We start from the raw sequence: 21,465 nt of genomic DNA on the forward strand, positions 1-21,465 counted from the left end.
GAGTATTTTGGTGATGTCCAAGTTATTATTATTATTATTATTATTATTATTATTATTATTATTATGATTATTATTAATGATGCTGCACTAATATCAATATTGATATGCCAGGTGTTCTGCTCTGTTCCTGTTTAGTTCGTCCTTAGTTTACGATAATTCAGTAGTGAAAATTAAAGACCTAGTACCGTCAAAATATCTAGGGTATGCATATAAATATATGTATATATATATATATATATATATATATATATATATATATATATATATATATATATATATATATATATATATATATATATATATGTATATGTATATGCTGAAATTTAGTATCTTTTCCTATATATTTCATCTCTCTCATCATCTTCGTTTCTTCCCGGCTATCCTCTTCCCCACTGCTTCCAAAGCTCTCCTCAAATTGACCATAATTATTATAGATTGGACCCTTTTGTACCCCGTGATATTGGGGAGTACACGAGAGTGATTGTATAGGCGCGTGATATGCACACACTATCGAGTTCGATTGTTGGTCCCACCCAGTAACAAATGGAACCGAATTGCTCAACGCTAGATCAATAGAGAGAGAGAGAGAGAGAGAGAGAGAGAGAGAGAGAGAGAGAGAGAGAGAAATTTTGACATATTTGGGAACTGTTTTCTCTCAAATGGTATCTACGCTATTTTTAACGTTTGATGAATATTCGGAATTTCAGTTTTGATAGGTATGGTATCTTATTTTGAATCCTTACCATTTCAAGGGTTTAGTACGGTTCAGCGCCTTGTGTAACGTCCATGAAATTGAAATGTGATATAAAATATAAACAGAATATTGACCACAAGGAAAGTGAAACAACTAAGTGCAAGATCTATTGCCTATACATTCAGGTATTTCAGACAAACGGTGTTTATATGAGAACGGCTGAGATTTTATATGTATGCAAGTATGCATGTATATATATATATGTGTGTATACATATATCATATATATATATATATATATGCGTATGTATATATATATATATATATATATATATATATATATATATATATATATATATATATACCTATATTGAATCCGGGGAGGGGGGGAGCGCCAGAGGAAAAAAAAAGACAACGATCACTACACACACTCATACACAAACACACACACACACACCATTTTTTCGATGCCTTCACACTTCATAAGCCACCATCTGGCTTCATAATGGCATAATGGTCAGCCGGAAGGAAGTCTTCTTACATGAGGTTTTAGGCTTACCTCGTGTATTGGCTTATGTCATCCCATTGAGGAAGTTGGCAGTCAGCCCTTATTGAAGATTCACAATGATCACAATACTACAATTATTCTCCTTTGTGGGTTATTTATCGGTTATAGACCGCCAGGATCAGAAGAATTTGGCGTTATCGAGTTGTTTGAATAGACGAATAGACTAAAAATATACATGCATACAAGAGTGAGTTTGCATTGAAAAAACTAGAATGAAAATTTTCGTTGGTCTATGCCTACCCATTCTTTATATATATATATATATATATATATATATATATATATATATATATATATATATATATATATATATATATATATATATATATATGTGTGTGTGTGTGTATACATATATGTATATGTGAATATATATATATACATATATATATATATATATATATATATATATATTTATACACATAATCTATATATATACTTATATATACTACATATATCTATTATATAATGTATTTTTATATATCTATTATATATATATTTTATGTATATATATATATATATATATATATATATATATATATATATATATATATATATATATATATATATATTATATATGAAAGTGAAGAGAGAGGTATCACTGATTGCTTTGTGGAATATCTTCTGCTTAGGAATGTATTCTGTTAACAAGTCATGGAGGGCATGTTCTCTTTTTGAGCTGGTCACTAGTTCAGGTTTGCTGAGCAACTATTGGAATACTGCTCCTTTCACGTCCAGGAAAAAAAAAAAAAAAAGTCCTTTCACGGCACTTCTGAAAACTGGAGATCTACAGTCACTGATTAATTCAAACAATGATTACTGAGGTGTTCTTGTGGCAGGTCTTAGTATTTAAAAACGACAATTTTTATTATGAATTTTGACTTTAAGCAATGTATTTTCATTGAATGTCTTTTGTCTTACCTACTAAAATCGTATAATAAAATATGAAATAATGCTTCAGGAAAGACGTTCGGAAATATTAGCCAGAAACACTGATAATTTTAGTAAAAGTCTCATGGCATACTGATAAGACAAGTAACAATTAAAAATTGTTTTTCGTCTTTTTCTGTTTCAAACAACACGATTGTAGCTTCGGGCTGAAACGAAAGAATTATAAATAATTTCGCCTTCTTCCTTAAAAGCAGTAAAGCAAGCCAATGTTCAACTGAAGTACATTTAGGCGATAAAATAATGAAAAATCGAAATGAAAATTTCCATAGATCTCCCCCTCCAGAGCGATCGATTTTGTTAATTAGCTGACGGCCCTCTTCCCCCTCAGCAACACACGCTTCAACTTCGACGTTGTTTTATGTGGTTTCGACGTTGTTTTATGTTGTGTCATTGTGCCGTGTGACCTTTTGTGCCGAACTGATCGACCCCTTCTCAAGTAGTTATGATTCCTCTACTCCCAGCGGACAAGCGTACATACTGGCTCTCAGACACGGTTGTTCATTTTTAGAGTCTGTGATATTTAGTTTGTTGTGTTGGTACTTTCATTTTAACGTTACATTAATTCTGTGTATTTTTTTGTTTTTACCACTTTTCTCTTGTATGCAGAATATTATTTCTACTTCATTTCCTGTAACAAAGCATTCCGTGACTTCAGCCTTCGGTGTTTTTGTATCATAGAATTTTTTTTTCTTGTTTATGTTTATCCACATGACTGGGATTCTTAGGAATGACAAAAGTGAAATATAATCACTATCATCAATTTGCATGATGTCCATGCATGAAAAAAATTACATATCCTTGTGTAGCATAATGTACGGTGAAAAGAAAAACGAGCGCTGGCGAACGAGATTGGATGGAAAAAGTTGATGGGGTTCAGCAATATCGTTTGAATGGACTTTATCCTCTGTCAGCATTAGTCCTTCACGGCTCCAAACCGACTTCAGCAATTACCACAGGGCATCCTGTTATCGGAGATGAGATATGTGACTGGCCAATTCACGGCGATTGGAAATTAAAAGGAAAAACATAAAAAAAGGACATCTCAGATGTTTGAAAAAGTCACGAACATTGAGCTTATTTTGCTTTGCTTTTCAGAGTTCGCGAATCTGTGATATGCTACAAGCGCATAGGTGTAAAAAAATCATGCATCTCAAAATTATTGAAGATACTCTAACACATTACATAATTCAGCTTGACAGTACTTCAACGTACTTCTGGATTTTGAGGACTGTGCTGAGAACCTGGCAGTTTGTAATTGGATGTATATAAGTATATATAAAGTGTGTGTGTGTGAATGTAATATATATATATATATATATATATATATATATATATATATATATATGAGTTTGTGTGTGTTGTATATATATATATACTGTGTATATATATATATATATATATATATATATATATATATGAGTGTGTGTTTGTATATACATATATACTGTGTGTGTATATGTATATATATATATATATATATATATATATATATATATATATATATATATATATATATATATCTTTAACACTGCTGTTCAAAGGAGGGAAGGAAATTAATAAGTTTTTAACCAAAGTACTTTTGTCTTTTATATCTGTACTAATGTTCACAGAATCTCTCTCTCTCTCTCTCTCTCTCTCTCTCTCTCTCTCTCTCTCTCTCTCTCTCTCTCTCTCTCTCTCTCTCTCTCTCGATGAAGTTGGCAGGGTGCTTCACTAAAAATGAACATAATCCGGAACAGAAAGTGAGTTTAAGGATGGCTAGTATAGGAACTGGATAATCTCAGAGGGATAATAAAAAAGGAAAAAGGAGACCAAACAGCTATCACAGTAGCAAAAGTTTTGGGACCCGCGGAGCCATTCCTTTAAAAGTCGTGCTAGCACAACGTCTACTCTCATTTCACTGTGACCGACGACCCTCCCATCTGTCCACACACTCAATTCATGCTTTACTCCCTCACCCTACTGAGAAAATGGGAAAGGCTCTGTATTTTCATGATTACACTGTTTTCATCCACCTTGTGACTACCAGGACCCCTCTTATCATGGGAAAAAGAAAATGCTGATAAGGTTTTAAAAGCTGCTCTTCATTGTGTTTAATTAAATTTTTTTATTGAGTTCTCCTATTCCTTAATTTTATTACGCTTATTTATCTGCCTTTTGATTAGTATTTCGTATTCAATTAAAATATCTGAAATTCTATTCGCTATATTCAGTCAACAGTGTATCTTCTGCGAACATCAGTGGTTCCACTCTTCATTCGTGACTCATTTTCTTATCCAAAGTAAATGGGTTTGAGGTGATCACACATGCAACAGAACAACACTGACTTACAGACCCGAAATTCTCTCTCTCTCGGCTTCAACGAAAGTGCCTCTAGCCGCCAGAAAGAATGGAAGACCAACCATTGAAGACCCTTTACAACAGAAACGTCACCACATATCAAGGAACTTCTCTCTCTCTCTCTCTCTCTCTCTCTCTCTCTCTCTCTCTCTCTCTCTCTCTCCTTTCTGCCCGCCATTGCTTTCAATAATTTAGCGGAAAGTCACGCCGACAGTCACCGATAACAAGCAATGCCGTTCATAACAGCGACAGCTGACCGATAACGACTTCGCTAACCACCTCATCACAGACCAACCCAACCTCTTTTAAAGCATGACCCCGCTTAAATTACCCACCTCATTCCGACCCAACCTCAAAAATAATTTACCTCTGAGTTTCCTTAATTCAGCTTTACATATTCCCCTTTTGCTGGGGAGGCTCCATCCACGATTCGTTGTTAGTTATAGTATGAATGTGGCAATGACCGCTGTGTGGGTTTTTCTCTGGACTCGCATTCCGTAAGAAACATGGCCTACTCTATATATATTTACACACACACACACATACACATACACACACACACACATATATATATATTATTTATATATATATATATATATATATATATATATATATATATATATATATATATATATATATGTATATGTATATATATGTATATGTATGTATGTATGTATGTATGTATGTATGTGAAGATAAAAAGGTCCATAAAACACTATTTAAAGCGTTGCAACCTTATATTTCGAGCAATTCCTTTTTGTGCATCTGTTCACCAGTGAACACGGCCACAGAAGGAAGTGCTCAAAATATAAGGTTGCAACGTTCAAACAGTGTTTTATACTGTGGTATGACAGTAAAAGACAATCGTATATATATATATATATATATATATATATATATATATATATATATATATATATATATATATAATGTGTGTGTGTGTTTGGATATGTATAGTATATATATTTTTTCAGCTCGAGGTATATATTTATCAATGTATATACGTGTTTTTGCGCATATGTAAATAATGCATAATGAGAAAGAGAGGGAAGAATATAGACGATATTACGGATATTATTATTATTATTAAACTAAAGAAAATCAGCGATTAATGTATAAAGCGGTATATAACAAAATTTAAATTTAAATCGAGAATGGATTGTTGAATGTAATATTTGACTACCATTTAAAAAAAAAGTCAGTTTTCGTGATCGTTCCTTAAGTAGCTTATAATTATAGCCATAAGAGAAAATGTCCTGGAAATTATTTAAGACGCACGAAAATTTCTCGAGCATTTACAGCGACTGCTTCGGAGTTCCAGAAAAGAAATCTTTTCGGGCAAAGTTTAATTAAAACTTTCCTAATACGATTTCCAAGCCTTCAGGATTTAAAAAAAAAAAAAAAACGAACATTTTCACCAAACGCTACTATATAAACTGCTTAGTTAAACGGAAAAAGTTTCTAAATCACGTCCTTCTTTTATTCTTTAATTGGGAACATTTTTTCCCCTTCTCTCTCACGCGTATGTGTAATGACAAACTAGTAAGTAGAATTATAATTCTAAAACAGTTTTGCATCGGCCGGGAATCGAACCCGGGCCTCCCGCGTGGCAGGCGAGAATTCTACCACTGAACCACCGATGCTGGTAGTGAGAACGGGCATCTCTCCTGTTGGATGCTTAGCGTAGTCCCCGAGATGAGTGCGGTTCAGTTGGTTTCATTTTTTAAATGGTTTCTGTTTTCTCTGACAATTTATTTTGGACACTGTTATAGCACCTGATATCTCATGTTTTCCGTGAATTAGTTGTGTGTATAATGAAAATGAATTTAAAAAAATATTTGAAAATAGCTGTCATTCGCCCTTGTAAAAGGCTCTCCCCGACGGGGAATCGAACCCCGGCCTCCCGCGTGACAGGCGGGGATACTAACCACTATACTATCGAGGATTTACATTTTTAGAAAGATGAATTATGAGAATGATTAATAATCGACGTAATTTATTGTTTGTTTTCCGTCAGTGATATTAGAAAGGGAATGTTAAGTCTTCAGGACAGCTCGGCTGGTCGCCGTAAGATCGGACGAATACGTTGCTTCTTATTGTTTGTATTCTGTCAACTAAGCAATGTCAGGAAATAAAATCGGAATGTTGTGAAAAAAGGGATTTTATGATTATTTTACCTGAAGTCACATTTTAAATATTTTGTCTGCGGTGTCAGCTGTAAAGTATGAGGCTGTTGTTTGTGCAGATGCCTTGCGTGCATCGATTTTTCCCCTCTTATTCACTGCTTCTTTCGGAATTAGACTACGTGTCTGTCTTACTTTGGCATCATCTATTGTAAAAGTTTATGCTTCAAATTTCGTAACACCGAACGTACAACAAAACAAATGTATAAAAAATCAACCTGTAAATAAGTTAGGAAAATAAATGGTATTTTCAGAGGAGTGTGAAGCAATGGTTTTAGGATGGGGCCGGAGGAACACCAAAATTATCAAAATTATGGCAAGGGTTAGGGAGTGATTGTGGGAGAGACATTACTGAGAAAGAGAGGTGTATTTTGTGTCTTTAAGCAGAGTTCACCTAGACCTTTACAATGCCTTCATTTAACGTGAAATTGTGGAAAAACGATGCCGTAATGAAGTTAAAATAGAAAAATCACCTTGCTAGTCACATGAAAGTAAATCAATTTATTCGCTCTAAAATCTTTTTACTGAATCTCTGAGATATGTATATCAAGGACATAAGCTTAAGACATAGATGTAAATATCGAGGACACAAGCTTAGAAAACAGATATAAATATCGAGGTGACAAGCCTAGGAAACAGGTACACATTTTAAGGGCATAATAAGCCATGGAAATAGATACGACTGTCGAGGACATAATCCGGGATATATCTCACACCTAAACACGTATGGGACGATCAGGTTCATCAGTCTCCATGGAAAAGATTTTTGATTGACGTTTAAAAAGTCAGTCTCACTTCTAGAGATGATTGAAAAGAATACATAAATAAGCATTAGAATGTTTAATTTACTTAAGTAATATGGCGATGCAATGACTGTGGTAATCAGTGTCGTGATATAAAGAATAATCTTGTGGAGTGCCTGTAAGACAGTGACCTGTAAATCTCCACCTTGTCATAGAATACCTGAAGCCAGAGAAACCTTTTCTAATGCTGTTAAATAAACTGTAGCCAGAGAACTCTGTTTTAATGATACAGAATATCTGCAGGTTATATATATATATATATATATATATATATATATATATATATATATATATATATATATATATATATATATATATATATATTTGCTACTGAGAAGATTGAGTCAATGCCTAAAGGGAAAAGTTATTTTTCTGGAAACTACATTTCTTGACCCTTGATTTCTCGTACTTCTATACTTGTTTACTGTTCCTCTCTTTATAAGCGAATAAACGTAAACAATTTATTTAGAAGATGGGTCCAGGTAAACGTAATAATAGTGTAATGTACAGCACTCTTATTCCTTTTAATGTACTGCAACGTGCAATTCTTTTATTCTTTATATGTACGTTTGAATCCAGAGCCATCTGTGGAGTGATTTGCGCTCTAGTGTCATTGGTAGTTTTACCTTCTAACTAACTCTTGATGAATGAATTCATCAAGAGTTAGTTCACTATGACGAATTAGAGGAATTTATTTCTGGTGATAGAAATTCATTTCTCGGTACAATGTGGTTCGGATTCCACAATAAGCTGTAGGTCCCGTTGCTCGGTAACCAATCGGTTCTTAGCCACGTAAAATAAGTCTAATCCCTCGGGCAAGCCCTAGGAGAGCTGTTAAACAGCTCAGTGGTCTGGTTAAACTAAGATATACGTAACTTCTCTCTGTAGCGTAGGGAGTTAGTGCCGTCAGTGCACTTCAAGTGGTGCACTGTAGACATTACTTTTCCACTTCCTTTCTTGAACCTTGCTGTCCAAGCTCTAGATCCTGGTATCTTGTTTCATCTTATTTATTTTCTGAATTTCTTTATCTTTGACCAACCACTTTTAATTCCCTCTTTTCGATACCTTAAGAGGTGAATGGTTGAAAGTTCTCCATTGCTTGGCTTTATCGTCTGAATGTCTTAATTCGTTCATGTATTCTCTCCCTCTCTCTCTCTCTCTCTCGCCCTCTCACAGACATATTTATGATTATATTGTAACAGTGCCCTCTCTTTCTCTCTTTCTCTCTCTCTCATATGCACACCCTCATACAAGTCCAGTACTTAAATATTATATAACAGCACTTATCTCTTCACTACACAAACACTAACACACAAACATACTCACACACACACACTTTCTTACACAAGCATACACACACGAATCAAGTTGCATACTTCTGTGCCTTAGGCACACTTACAAGCTTTTCAATGCTTATCTCTCTCTCTCTCTCTCTCTCTCTCTCTCTCTCTCTCTCTCTCTCTCTCTCTCTCTCTGCACCCCCCGCCCTTTACGATTCCCAGATTGTGTTTCAGCTTGATGTTCTTGCAAGCAACAAGAAAACAGTTGCTGTCTCACTTGGAGTACAGCTGTCATCGCGTTTTTATCTCCGAGCGAAAGAAAGGCTTCGACAGGCTCGTCTTCCTCCAATTCTTCTCCCGCCCTCAAAACAATTAGTTACTCTCATGTTCTGCATCGGAGCATAAATAATCTCTCTTGGGTCTTTGCATATGCCTGATTTACTCGAGCAATTAGATTTACCTTCTCGATTTACAATTAAATTTACAATTTGCGATTTACGCACCCTTTGCGCCCGGTGGAAGCCCGTCCGGTTATGTACGAGATAACCTCGCCTCTGCCCGTGACCTTACATAATTTGACTCTATATTGTATGTAAATCCTGTCGTAGGGATTAGGACTTATACATAAATTATTCATTTAATAAGCGGCTATACACCGAGCCATGAATAATTAAATACGCGCCTTTCTTTCTGCTTACCTCCCTTCCTCTCCCTCCTCTCCCTTCTCTCCCTTTTCCTCTAGCACTTTGGTCATGGGCTGGTGTGGGTGCGCCCTCCCGACAAAGATCGATCCCTCTGCTTTTGGTTCTTACTTTGTGTTACTTGTATTTTCATTTTTAATAATCGCCAAGTCATTTAAATGTTCATTTTTCATGTGTGTGATATGTATCGATTGCAAGATTTCAATCCAGTGTCATTTCACTGGCTGCTAAAATTACGATAAATTGAGTAATGCTAATGATTAAAAACTTGCACGTAACAATGTCCTGTAAGTTAATACAGTACCTGTGCTGAATCATCCAAAAGTTGTGCTTGACCTTAAAAGCGGTGAGAAAATATTGCACTGTTACTCGTGCTGATGATATCGAAAGCACTGATACCAGAAAGGTGAAAATGAATGAATTGCTTGCTGAAACATGAGTGAGGCCGGTTTCTGCAGTTATAAATTAACTCTAAAACCAAACATTTCTCTCTCTCTCTCTCTCTCTCTCTCTCTCTCTCTCTCTCTCTCTCTCTCTCTCTCCATGGCGACGTGGTAGGCGTGCTCAACTCACAGTCTTAGGGAACAGTCAGAACAGTGTTTGACCCTCGAACCGGACGAGGAGGGACGAAAGGGTGCGTTCCGTGAAATCCAGCATGACTCTGTTGACCAAAATAATGAATTGGGTATCCACTTGTTAGTCAACCGTTGTGGGTTACAGGTAGGGGAAAGAGGGAAAGAAAGAAAGAGTGAAGGAGAGAAAAAAACACTGTACTTTAGTGTTCATTACCCTGTCAAAGTGTATACCCTCAAATCGGGCGGGAAGGACCTCGAGGTGGGGTAAGACTATTCATACAACAATCTCTCTCTCTCTCTCTCTCTCTCTCTCTCTCTCTCTCTCTCTCTCTCTCTCTCTCTCTCTCTCCATGCACGGAAATTCATCTGAAATTCAAATTATTTCCATGTTCAGTCTCGGTGTTTCTTAAAATATTTGTCTTAATTTTCCCAAATTTGTGGGATCCACCATATCAAATGACCCATTTACAACTTGACTAAAGAAGAGAATTGATGTTTGACTATTAAAATATTTTTTTCTTAAACGTATCACATAATCTGTACGTGCTACGATCTCCTCGCATTTAATTGCAAAATTTATATTTGAAATTTTCACCATTGGTGAAATTTCTTTCCTTTTCATCCCAGTTTATTTAATATTTCGCTCTCTCTCTCTCTCTCTCTCTCTCTCTCTCTCTCTCTCTCTCTCTCAGATTTATGTTTGTTGAACGACTTTCTTGCGGACTTCGTATCCGTATGACCTTGGCTTATGCTGATACAACAAGACAGTCACACCCCATTAGCGTATTTGTTATTGGGCGTGACTAAGAGATTCCCTTTTACCCTTCCAGAGTTCCAGTTCATCTGCAACTCCCACCTCTCCCTCTTCCCCACCCCAACCCCATCCCCGCGGCTCCACACATTCACTTTGCACCCATTCTTCCTCTCACTTACGTAATATAAAGTTGCATCGGGTTCTATTGCGTTACGTCTGCTTTTTTGTTTTAATCTCTAGTTTTTTATGTCTATTTTTCTTCTATTGTAATTTTTCATCCAGGCAGTGATAACTTCTTTATATTTTTCCAGCTAAATTAGCCCTTTTCTCACATTCATTTCTAGGCATAGCATTTATGCAAGATATGCACAAGTTTGCCAGCCATATGTTTCCAATCCATGCACAACCAAACACCAACCAAACTCAGCATAAATTCGCTAATGGAAAGACCTGTGTTGTGGTGAACGGCGTTTGTCATCGAGGTTTAGATCATAGAAATGAAGGATATATTGGAATTTGGGAAGTCATACACATGCGCGCGCGCACAAACACACACATACACTATATATATATATATATATATATATATATATATATATATATATATATATATATATATATATATATATATATATTTATTTATTTATTATTATTGTGTATGTATATACACAGCTAATTCTGAATAACCTGGGAATAACTTACACCCAAGTAGAATTATACTTGGTTAGTGCATCTGCCCCAGCCAAGATTAGAACCTTGGTCTAGATACAATGGTAAACAGTGGGCTTGATCATTCGGCTATCTCCAAGGTATAGTTAATTCGATATTAAACGATGTTTGAGGCTTAGCATTTATGACTATAAAACAGTGACAAAAATACTGGTTGATATATATATATATATATATATATATATATATATATATATATATATATATATATATATATATGTATGTATGTATGTATGTAAAATGCGCGCGAAAGTCTCAAACATTTGTAATTTTCATGCTTTTGAGAAAACGTCCCTCCTTAAGTTCCAAGTTATATCCCCTCCCCAGAGAGCTAAAATCCTTGAGTAATGACTGTTTACATATCGTAGGGCCTGATCTATTGGCCATTAGAATACGACGGGGAATATGTGTCACATCACGAAATTTGCTACGGTTATGGTAATGCCCATCAATGTGAAACGACAGACACAGGGCTTCTGTTGTGGATACACGACAGACGGTCACTGTCGTCGTTTATCATTCTTTAAAAACTGCAGTATTCCGTTTGAAGGAAAAGTGTCGTTGTTTGCTGAACTCAACACGAAGCTCTTTTATCGAGCCTAAATAATTAGTTATTGGTATTTTTGTCCGCGCCACTTTTTTCTTCTTTCTTGTTAAGCCCTTCTTACCCCGTGGCGTGTGGCAGCAGTAAGATTGGCAGGGTTGCGTGCAGTCTCTGCTTACAGTCTTGGCTCTCCGTGCATACATTAGGGATGGTCTTTCTCTTGGTGTTCATTTGAACTACCTTTAATTCTTTCAGTTTCTTTTCCGGATTTGTTTCATTCTAATTTTTGCACTTGAAATGTGAGGAGTATTGCAGCGCATACTCTGTCATTCTTTATGTTATACCATAATGCAAGTGTGTTTATTCGCTGTAAAAACGGGTGTACGAGATTTGACTCAACGACCTTTCTTATATATAGTTAGTACATTTGACTTCCCAAAGATTATAGAAGCTGAGGTGTCCCCTTCCCTTGAAATCTCGCTTTAGAATGCAAGTCCGAAAGGCCTTTCACGGTTTTGTAAGTCCGGGGCATGACAGATTTGCCTCCGGGTATCTGATGGAAAGGAACAGCTGCTGTTCCTTCCTTCTACGAGAGGAGATGAAACAGATTGGCAGAATAACAAGTTCTCCTTTTTGGGAAACTCCGTTTTAAAACATTCGTTAAGGGTCATTACACTGAACGCCCCTTTCAGTATTTCCCTCTTTTGAAGCCGGTCGTGAAGGGCGTCAATGATCGCCCAAGATTCCCTCCACCCCAACAAACTCCCTCCCCCCTCCTCCTCCCCCTCCCCTTCTCCTCTTCTCGCCCTTTTCCGCACGCCCTGTTACCCACCGGACAAATCTTCCAACGGCGCTTGGTATTAATGGTTTGGTGGGGGCCTGATTTACCCCTCAACTTTCAAGTTTCCATAGCAAATATTTGTTTTAGTCTCTTTTTTTCAATTTTTACTTTGTTTCTGTGAAATGTAAGTTAATGAGCAACGTCGTGTTGTCGTGCTGTCTGATAAATGAGCATAGCAAATAAGTAACGAAAGTGTAAGTTCAAATTTGCGTCCAACTATTGTTAGTTTTTTCGCCACCAGGCTTTTATTTTTCGTCACATTGAGGTGACCACCCACTCGAATACCATTATTATTACACCACTGTACTTCCGCCATACCTTCTTTCATTTCCCCTTTTTCGTCGGTTTCCTCTTTGTCGCCTTCAGCTTTGTTGTCCCCTGGCCGTTGCCTCTTTTCCTCTCCCCTTTATTTATTTCGACGTGGGAGGGGGAACAGGAACTCGGGTGACGCCAGTGTCCCAGTCTTGATTCTCGTTTCCTGGAGAGTGATCAGTGCGATTATTCGTCTTAGGTCTTGTCTTTACTGCGGCTTAACCTATTGCAACGCTTGCTTGATGCTGCATTGTAACGGTTGTTAGGAAGCCTGGCAATAAACATATTCATACCCTTCATTTTTAGAAGGGTTCTCGTCACATTTTGTTTTATGTACCCCAGTCACTTTGTTTCATTTCCTCCGATGATTCTTCAACTAGCGTTTTTTCTCATGATCACTGCACCATTTTCCTTTTTAATTGCCTGTTCATCGTTGCTTCTGTCCTCCTCCTCCTCCTCCTCCTCCTCCTCCTCCTCCTCCTCTTCCTCCTCCTCCTCCACATCGTCGACAACAACCCTTCCATCTTTCTTGACCTTCCTTCTGCCGGATCCTTTCAGCCGAGTGCTACCGTTTTGTTCTCTTTGTTATTGCCTGTCGTTCTCTGATCCAAAGGCATTCGGGTGTCATTTATTTGCGGCCAAAACATTTAGTCATGCATTCTTTCTCCCTGCCTTCTTTGTCCATTCAGTTGCCTTGGGAATAGAAAATAGCCGAGCAGCTATTTACCGGGATGTTGGGGGATGAGATATAAATGCATTTATTCACACCATTTCGATCTGACTGGCGCTTTTTCTTCTTTTTGGTGGGTGGGGTGCGTCAGGGAAGGATAGGAGCGTCTGTTAGTTTGTCTTTATTGTGGGCGGTGTGCGGCTTTGAGCATTTCAAACGAGTTTATTCAGCTTTCAGTTGGAGAGTTCTCCCTCCCTCTCTTTCTCCCTCCCTCCCTCTCTTCCTCCGAAGGGCCTCGACGAGGTAATCCCCCAACCCCTGTGGGGTGGAACCGATCATCAGATAATCATCAGGTAAATCTGCCATCTACGCTAAAATATTTCCGAATGCATCGAATCGGGTCTTTCACGTCTTTGGATGTGATTTGGAAACTATCAGTTGCCAAATCTTGTAACAGAATATTCATACTGCATTTTTTTTTTATCATATAGAGTGGAGAACTGAAAATGAAACGTAATAATGGCAGGTAAACGAAGCTTGGAAAAGGATATTAGTTAATTATTTCAATATTTACATGGATTTGTTCTTATTTTGCTTGTGTTTGTATTTCTTATTTTGCTTGTGCTTGTATCTTATTAACCCTGTGTAGGCATAGCTAGATAGTAACAAGTAAAAACGTTTCAGGATGAAAACAGTAATTGAGCAAGCAAGTGGTTTTATTGCTCCGATTTCTTGACGTCGTGCGTACTTTTCTTCTTCTTCTTCTTGTCTGCGCTATCCATTTGCGTCACGTAGCGACAGAAATGGAAACTTGTAATTATTTAACATCTTGAGCGGAAAATTTTCTCCGTTTAAAGGGAATAATTTGCTGCCACCAGAGATTTTTAATGCGAATGTTGATTCCCTTATCAGTGCGGTCAAGCATGAATTATGGATCTTTCAAGAACTTTTTTTTCGCAAAAGTTGCTTGTATAAGCGATCTCTTCTTTTGCTGGGCATTAGACACTATCATTTCAAATATATGTACAACATTGTAATATTTAGCAGAGTAATATCTATTTATTAGTTTTAAGTAACCCGAATCTCTCTCTCTCTCTCTCTCTCTCTCTCTCTCTCTCTCTCTCTCTCTCTCTCTCTCTCTCTCTCTCTCTCTCCTCAAATTAAGGGAAATATATCCTTCTCAAGAATATGTTTTTGGTTGATATTCAAGATTTGTTTTTTCACACCACCGTCACTAGTCATGGTATTTGTAGTGGGAGAGGTGGTGGTGATAGTGGTGGGATTCGATGATGTGGTACAAAATGTAAAGTATTATTTTGCTGTTGTTGGAATTTTCATTTTCTCCTACTCACGTAATTTAGAGAGGCACCGAAGAGTGAGGACCGAATTTCCACATTTTACTTTAGGTTCTTCGTCAATATTTCCTTCAGTTATATCGTTATTTCTTCCTTCATAATCTGTTTTACATGCAAGCTGATGGTCTCTCTTGATATTGTGATTTTCTATTTATCTATTTATTTATTTATTTATTTGTTCATTTGTTACATATTTTGTTATATTCCAGAATTTTCGCCTTGGCCCTTGTTCTTTCTTCGCAGTTTCTACTTTTCAGTTTATTTATTAATTTATTTTCTATATATGATTTATTATTCCTTCCCTCCTTTTTTTCGCTCTTCCCAGTGTTCAAGCTTTACTGCATTTTCCCCATACATATTTTTTACGGTATTATTTATTACCTGAAGCCGGTAGAAGGGTTTTTCTACTGATATCGTTGTTTGTTATTGCTGTGATATAAATACAAAAGGCTGTCACTCAACATTCAAAGTTGCAAGTCGCTTCGGTTGGTCCTTCTTCATATTTCAACTTTGGACGTTTTGTTGGATAGTAACTTTTTCTGCTCAGTTCACATTCACTTGTTATTAAACTATCCCCTTGAGCATCCTGGCTCGATCTTCAGTCACGCTGTAGAGAATGCCATAACATTTTCTTATGAAAATCGACATTTGACATTGTAATTTTTCCGTTAGGTGACAATGTTTGTCATGATGATTCCTGATTTTTTAAAGATTTTTTTCGTAATTACGAATCATTTGGTGACGTTTACCTAAGAATCCTGTGTTCTCGAACGTTGTTTTCCTTTGCGAGGTTTTGCATCCCATATCCTACATGCAAGGAAACCTGTCTCTCCAATCTCGCTGTCAGGATGCAATTGTCCGTTTCGCTTTGTCGATAGAGAGTCCTATCAGATTCCTTGTCGCTCGGCTCTCGTTATCAAGTCTCCCGTCAATTAGCTATTGTCAGATCACAAACATGTGCAATTGACAATTAACACCTGCCAAGTACCTCGCACCTGAGGGGTCAGAGTGGCCAAGGTTGCAACACACCGAGGTGTTTTTCGGTGTCTGTCGGTTGTTTTCCAGCAAAGGAAAGGTTTCCTTGCCTTCTTATTTCTATTATTTCTATTGTTTCTATTGTTTCCTGCCTCGATGTATTCTTTTGTCGGCTTTCTTCTTTCTCTTCTAAATAACATGAGTAGATTTTTTATTCGCTTTGCACACACACAAAGAGAGAGAGAGAGAGAGAGAGAGAGAGAGAGAGAGACTAGAGAGAGATTTGAGATAATATTTCTGGATAGAGATTATCCAGTTTTTTTAATATTTCTGGATACGAGATTATCCAGTTTTTTTTTTTTTTTTTTTGAAGCTACTTGTTAGAAGAACTACAAACTAAGATTTGCTTGGTTGCCAATAGATAGTGGCACCAACTTCGCATGCTTGATAATAATGACTGGGATTGTTGACGTCAGTCACATTATGATCGGTTGTTACGTGAAATCTGTTGCAAGGTCACTTGTACTTTTGGTCCTAGACTAGGCGTAATCCACCTTGTAGGTTCGGATGTTAGGTTGTTAAGCGTAATTAGTTTTTATTTCATGTTTAGAGCACAATTAAGTATACCTTAGTTAACCAGACCACTGAGCTGATTAACAGCTCTCCTAGGGCTGGCCCGAAGGATTAGATTTTACGTGGCTAAGAACCAATTGGTTACCTAGCAACGGGACCTACAGCTTATTGTGGAATCCGAACCAAATTATAACAAGAAATGAATTTCTATCACCAGAAATAAATTCCTCTAATTCTTCATTGGCCGGTCGGAGAATCGAACGCAGGCCCAACAGAGTGCTAGCTGAGAACGATACCCACCCTTCCAATGAGGAACTTATTTAGAGCACAGTATTATTAGATACAGTAAATGTGATTGCTGTATATTAGGCTACGTGGATTGTCTTTGAATCCGACAAGAATAGAACCCAACTTTAAGTATTTCTGTCTCTTGACTCGGATTTTTACATTTGTGTGATTTATTCGCATACTGTGTAACCTTGCATTGTTGCCTCTTATTTACACTGGTTTTCAGTTAAAATGATACAATTCTGCCATTTGGTGGGTTCACGTTCGTCATCCTCCGAAACGTATGATTACTTTATATTTTAGAGAATTATAAGTATTAGGGGAACGTATTTTACTTTGAATTACATTTACATGCATCTTGTTCAAATGGAATTGACCAACATAGAGGAGAGAGAGAGAGAGAGAGAGAGAGAGAGAGAGAGAGAGAGAGAGAGGGGGAACTGGTGATCATTTGACTTTGTCAGTAGACAGACTATCGTGCCAAAGTTTTTATTTCCTAATTGACGTTAGTATAGAAATTTTATTCAACTAATGCTTAGCATTTGAACTTCCGGGGGAAATGTGATTGTTTATTTTATTAGGTTTCTTTATGTGTTACGAAGTTAAAACGTTTCCGTAATGGTATTCTATGCTGCCCCTTTAAGCGCATTGTTATCACATTTTCTCTGTCTGTTTCATTACATCAAGCTTTCGTGAGTTGTAATCACTTGTTTATCGCAGGAGAGGAAAACACTGAAAATGAGTCAGTAACCGCAGGCTGTTGGGTGGATCATAGAAAACGGCGATCTTCCCCACTCTCTCTCTCTCTCTCTCTCTCTCTCTCTCTCTCTCTCTCTCTCTCTCTCTCTCTCTCCACGTACACGCTCACGCGCGCACACACACATACACATACGCGCGCTTGCCCAATCACTAAATTTTGTCTTCAAATAATGAACTTTACTAGTGGAAAAGGAATCGTTCAGTGAGGGTGAGAATATTAAGGATCTGTTATGGTGGTTCAGGTCTGTAAATTAACGGACAACGCTTGCCTCACCATTAAAATATAATTTCGTGCACTATGTTAATCACAGTGTTGGAAATTCTTGCTTCTTTTTCTCTGTATTATGATGTACGATTATTTTCGTTATCGTTATTTTCCTTTAGATCATTCAGTGAATAATGACTGTCAAGTTTGCACGCGCTCAGATTTGAAGGAGGGGTTACTTTAAAGAAAAACGAAATTCGTAATATGGATTAAAAAAAACGGAATTTATTATAATTTCCAGTTTGGTCCGAAGTCTTTGCTTTCCTGTCGCGTCACCTACTGATCTTAAGATGGGATTTACGATGTGTATTTATTTTTCTAGAACTCGAGTTATTATTTATCATATTTCCGTCACTTGTCTAGAAATAACCTTTTACGGGACTGCGACATTTCCGGCCAAGATTTCTGTGCGTTCAAATACCTTCCCGTCTGGTCCTCCGAGGAAACGCTTCGTGTGTCATCCCAGTATCTTTAGAAACCCGTGATGACTATCGGGACCGCCTGTGTGTGGGCGTGTGTGTATGTATGTGTGCGGCAGACAGATTATCATTGCCCTGTCAGTTAAGCCTTGCCCATGTCCAATTGGGCGTGTGGCTGACCTGACCTGACCCTGCGCCACGACGGCTCTCTCCAGGTGGGAGGTCACTGTCAACAAGGTCTTCTGTGGGAAAAGGAAGGTGGTTACACTTCCAAAGGGATTCCTTGACAACTTAATCCTTCGTTCGATATTGGTGGGAGAAAAGAGAATATGAACCAGAGAAGAGGAAGAGGACGAGGAAAAATAAGACAGAGAACTGGAGACGAAGAACACCAGGGACAAGTGAATGGGAGAATCAATGTAACGTAATGGGGAAATCGCTTATAATGATGGTAATAATGAATCTGTTCGGAGAATTCTGTTCAAGGTGGCATCTTTAGCTTCTTCGATTAAATATTACTCTTTATTAATATTTGTATGAGCGTCAAGTGAGGTACGTAATTAATGCTTCGTAATGATTTCTATTTTTAAAAATGTAACCGCATTCTGTATAAGCTACGGCTAAGACTCCGTAAATAAATGCCCATACAAACGTGAATTTCACTGAATAGTTGGGGTTTTTAATGTTGCTGAATTTCTCGGTCTATTGTAGAAATCAAACTTTTATCATGAAAGGTAACTGACTTTTCATCATTTTCAAGTTTACATAGTTTTCTCTGACGGAAAACTGCATTTTACAGGTTTTTCCACTTGATTCGTAAAAAACTATTAATTAAATCTTGGAACAGTTGTTTTGAAGACAGAATCGCATACAGGAAGACTTTCTTTAACGTCATTTTCACATCTTAGGAAGATAAATCTGCTTATTAAAAAACTGATGTCAAATATTACCATGTTATAAAAAAAATAGTCTTTTCATGCCAAGGAGCCAGCACCGTAGCATATAAGAAAATTCCTGGAGACTAGAAAATAGAAGGAATTTTTACGAGCAAGTTGAGTCATGCGTTTGGGGAGGCGGAAGAAATGATTTGTTTATGCAGGAGAGCGGGTGACAGAGCGCAGAGGCCTCCCCCTCGTGTCACTTTCCAAAGTGGGTCGTTTATCATGAGGTTTTCCTCTGACGTTTTGGGAATAATGTGCCCTTGGCGAAATGAAAAGCAGGTTCGTGCGCGTCTGCGCGTATTTTTGAAACCTCGTTAACGTCGTTTCCCTGGGGTTTCATAATAATTAGGTAGGGGCTGCCTTGTAAGAGCTGTAGTAACAATGATAATGTACATGATTTCATGGCATTGGTAAATCACGATGATGGTGTTACGGATATTGATACAGCTGCTAGGCATAATATTTAACGAACATATGCACATATACCATATATATATGTATATATATATATATATATATATATATATATATTATATATAGATTATACCCGAAATAGATCTGTGCGGAATCAATGATTTCTTCTTTACTAGACTTAATTCCATAGCCTCTGTTATTTCTATCCAATAAACTATTCGCTAAGAATGAAATAAGTTCATAGATAACATAAATCGGTCTATAGCTTTGAGATAAAATTTACAATCACTTTCTGATGAAAAGTAGTGATCAGATTTCACTACTTATAAACTGTATCTGTTCTTGGAACGACTGCCAAATATCGCTATATTGGTCAATGCCGTAACTTGGAAGGAATCACCAGATTTCATCAATTTTTTTAACTTCAATTATGAAGCGGCTCTGTAAATTTTCACCATTCCTAATGTTTACATACAACAAGTTTCGTCACATACAAGGAATGTACAGTTTTCTAGTATTACGATTCATTAAATGGGAAGCAGTTGAGGGAATTTGTGTACTTTTGTTGCTTTCAGCGGCAATGAATACTCAAGATAATATAGGGTCAGGATTACATAGCAAACGGTCAATTGCCGGCAATCGTGAAAGTAGGGATGAAAAGAGTTGCCAAAGTTATGATTTTTTGAAGCAAGATGTGTCCAGGTTTTCACAGATTCCTGAGATGAGGGAGAAGGGATGTCGACATTTTGATTTAAATAGCGTAAGGAAAACGTTCTGTTTTGTTTTACTGTTTTTATTTTAATAAAGGATAACCACAATGGCCAGTGCTAAGGCATGGATATACACGCCAATAAAATTATTAGAGCAGGTTCCCAAACTTGAGGAAAAAGAATATCAACAATTTCATTTAAATAAGTACATCGTAGGGGGGTTAGTGCCGTCAGTGCACCTCATGCGGTGTACTGCAGGCATTAGTAAAGGTTCTTTGCAGCGTCCCTTCGGCCCCTGGCTGAAACCGCTTTCATTACGTTTATTGTACCTCCAGTCATATTATCTTTCCTCCATCTCGCTGTCCACCCCCTCTTAACAAATATTTCATAGTGCAGCTGCGAGGTTTTCCTCCTGTTACACCTTTCAGACTTACCTACTTTCAATTTCCTTTCCAGCGCTGAATGACCTCATAGGTCCCAGTGCTTGACCTTTGGCCTGAACTCTGTATTAAATTCAGTTCAGTTTAGATAAGTAAAAGAGGATAATCATGATGGCCAGTGCTTAAGCAAAGAAAATACTAGTGACAAGTAAATGACTAAGAAAATACAAGTTCAGAAAATTCAAATTTTGCAATCGTGTTACTGGCAGATATTGAAACTTTTCTTACTTTTAATCTATTAAAAAAAAAAAGGCAGAACGGTAATTTTTAAGGTAAAGTTAATTTCCCAACATATCGTGCTTGAACAGAAAGGGGAAAATATAATTTGCATTGAAAAATTATGCCTGGGTTTGTGTGAGTTTACAAATCTTCATTAGGGCTGCTA

At 37.1% G+C, this 21,465-nt stretch overlaps 1 protein-coding gene and 2 non-coding genes across 4 annotated transcripts in view; 1 reads left to right on the forward strand and 2 right to left on the reverse strand.

Moving 5' to 3' along the window:
- Nucleotides 1-21,465, forward strand: part of LOC136843093 (uncharacterized) — a 465,473-nt gene that overhangs the window by 15,673 nt on the left and 428,335 nt on the right. The gene's annotated exons all lie outside the window — the stretch shown is intronic.
- TRNAG-GCC (transfer RNA glycine (anticodon GCC)) lies at nucleotides 6,122-6,192 on the reverse strand. Its single transcript has one exon. It is a non-coding gene; the product is annotated as a tRNA-Gly (tRNA).
- Nucleotides 6,423-6,494, reverse strand: TRNAD-GUC (transfer RNA aspartic acid (anticodon GUC)). The gene has a single exon. It is a non-coding gene; the product is annotated as a tRNA-Asp (tRNA).

Source organism: Macrobrachium rosenbergii, chromosome 11, assembly GCF_040412425.1.
Source record: "Macrobrachium rosenbergii isolate ZJJX-2024 chromosome 11, ASM4041242v1, whole genome shotgun sequence".
NCBI classification, from domain to species: Eukaryota; Metazoa; Arthropoda; class Malacostraca; order Decapoda; family Palaemonidae; genus Macrobrachium; species Macrobrachium rosenbergii.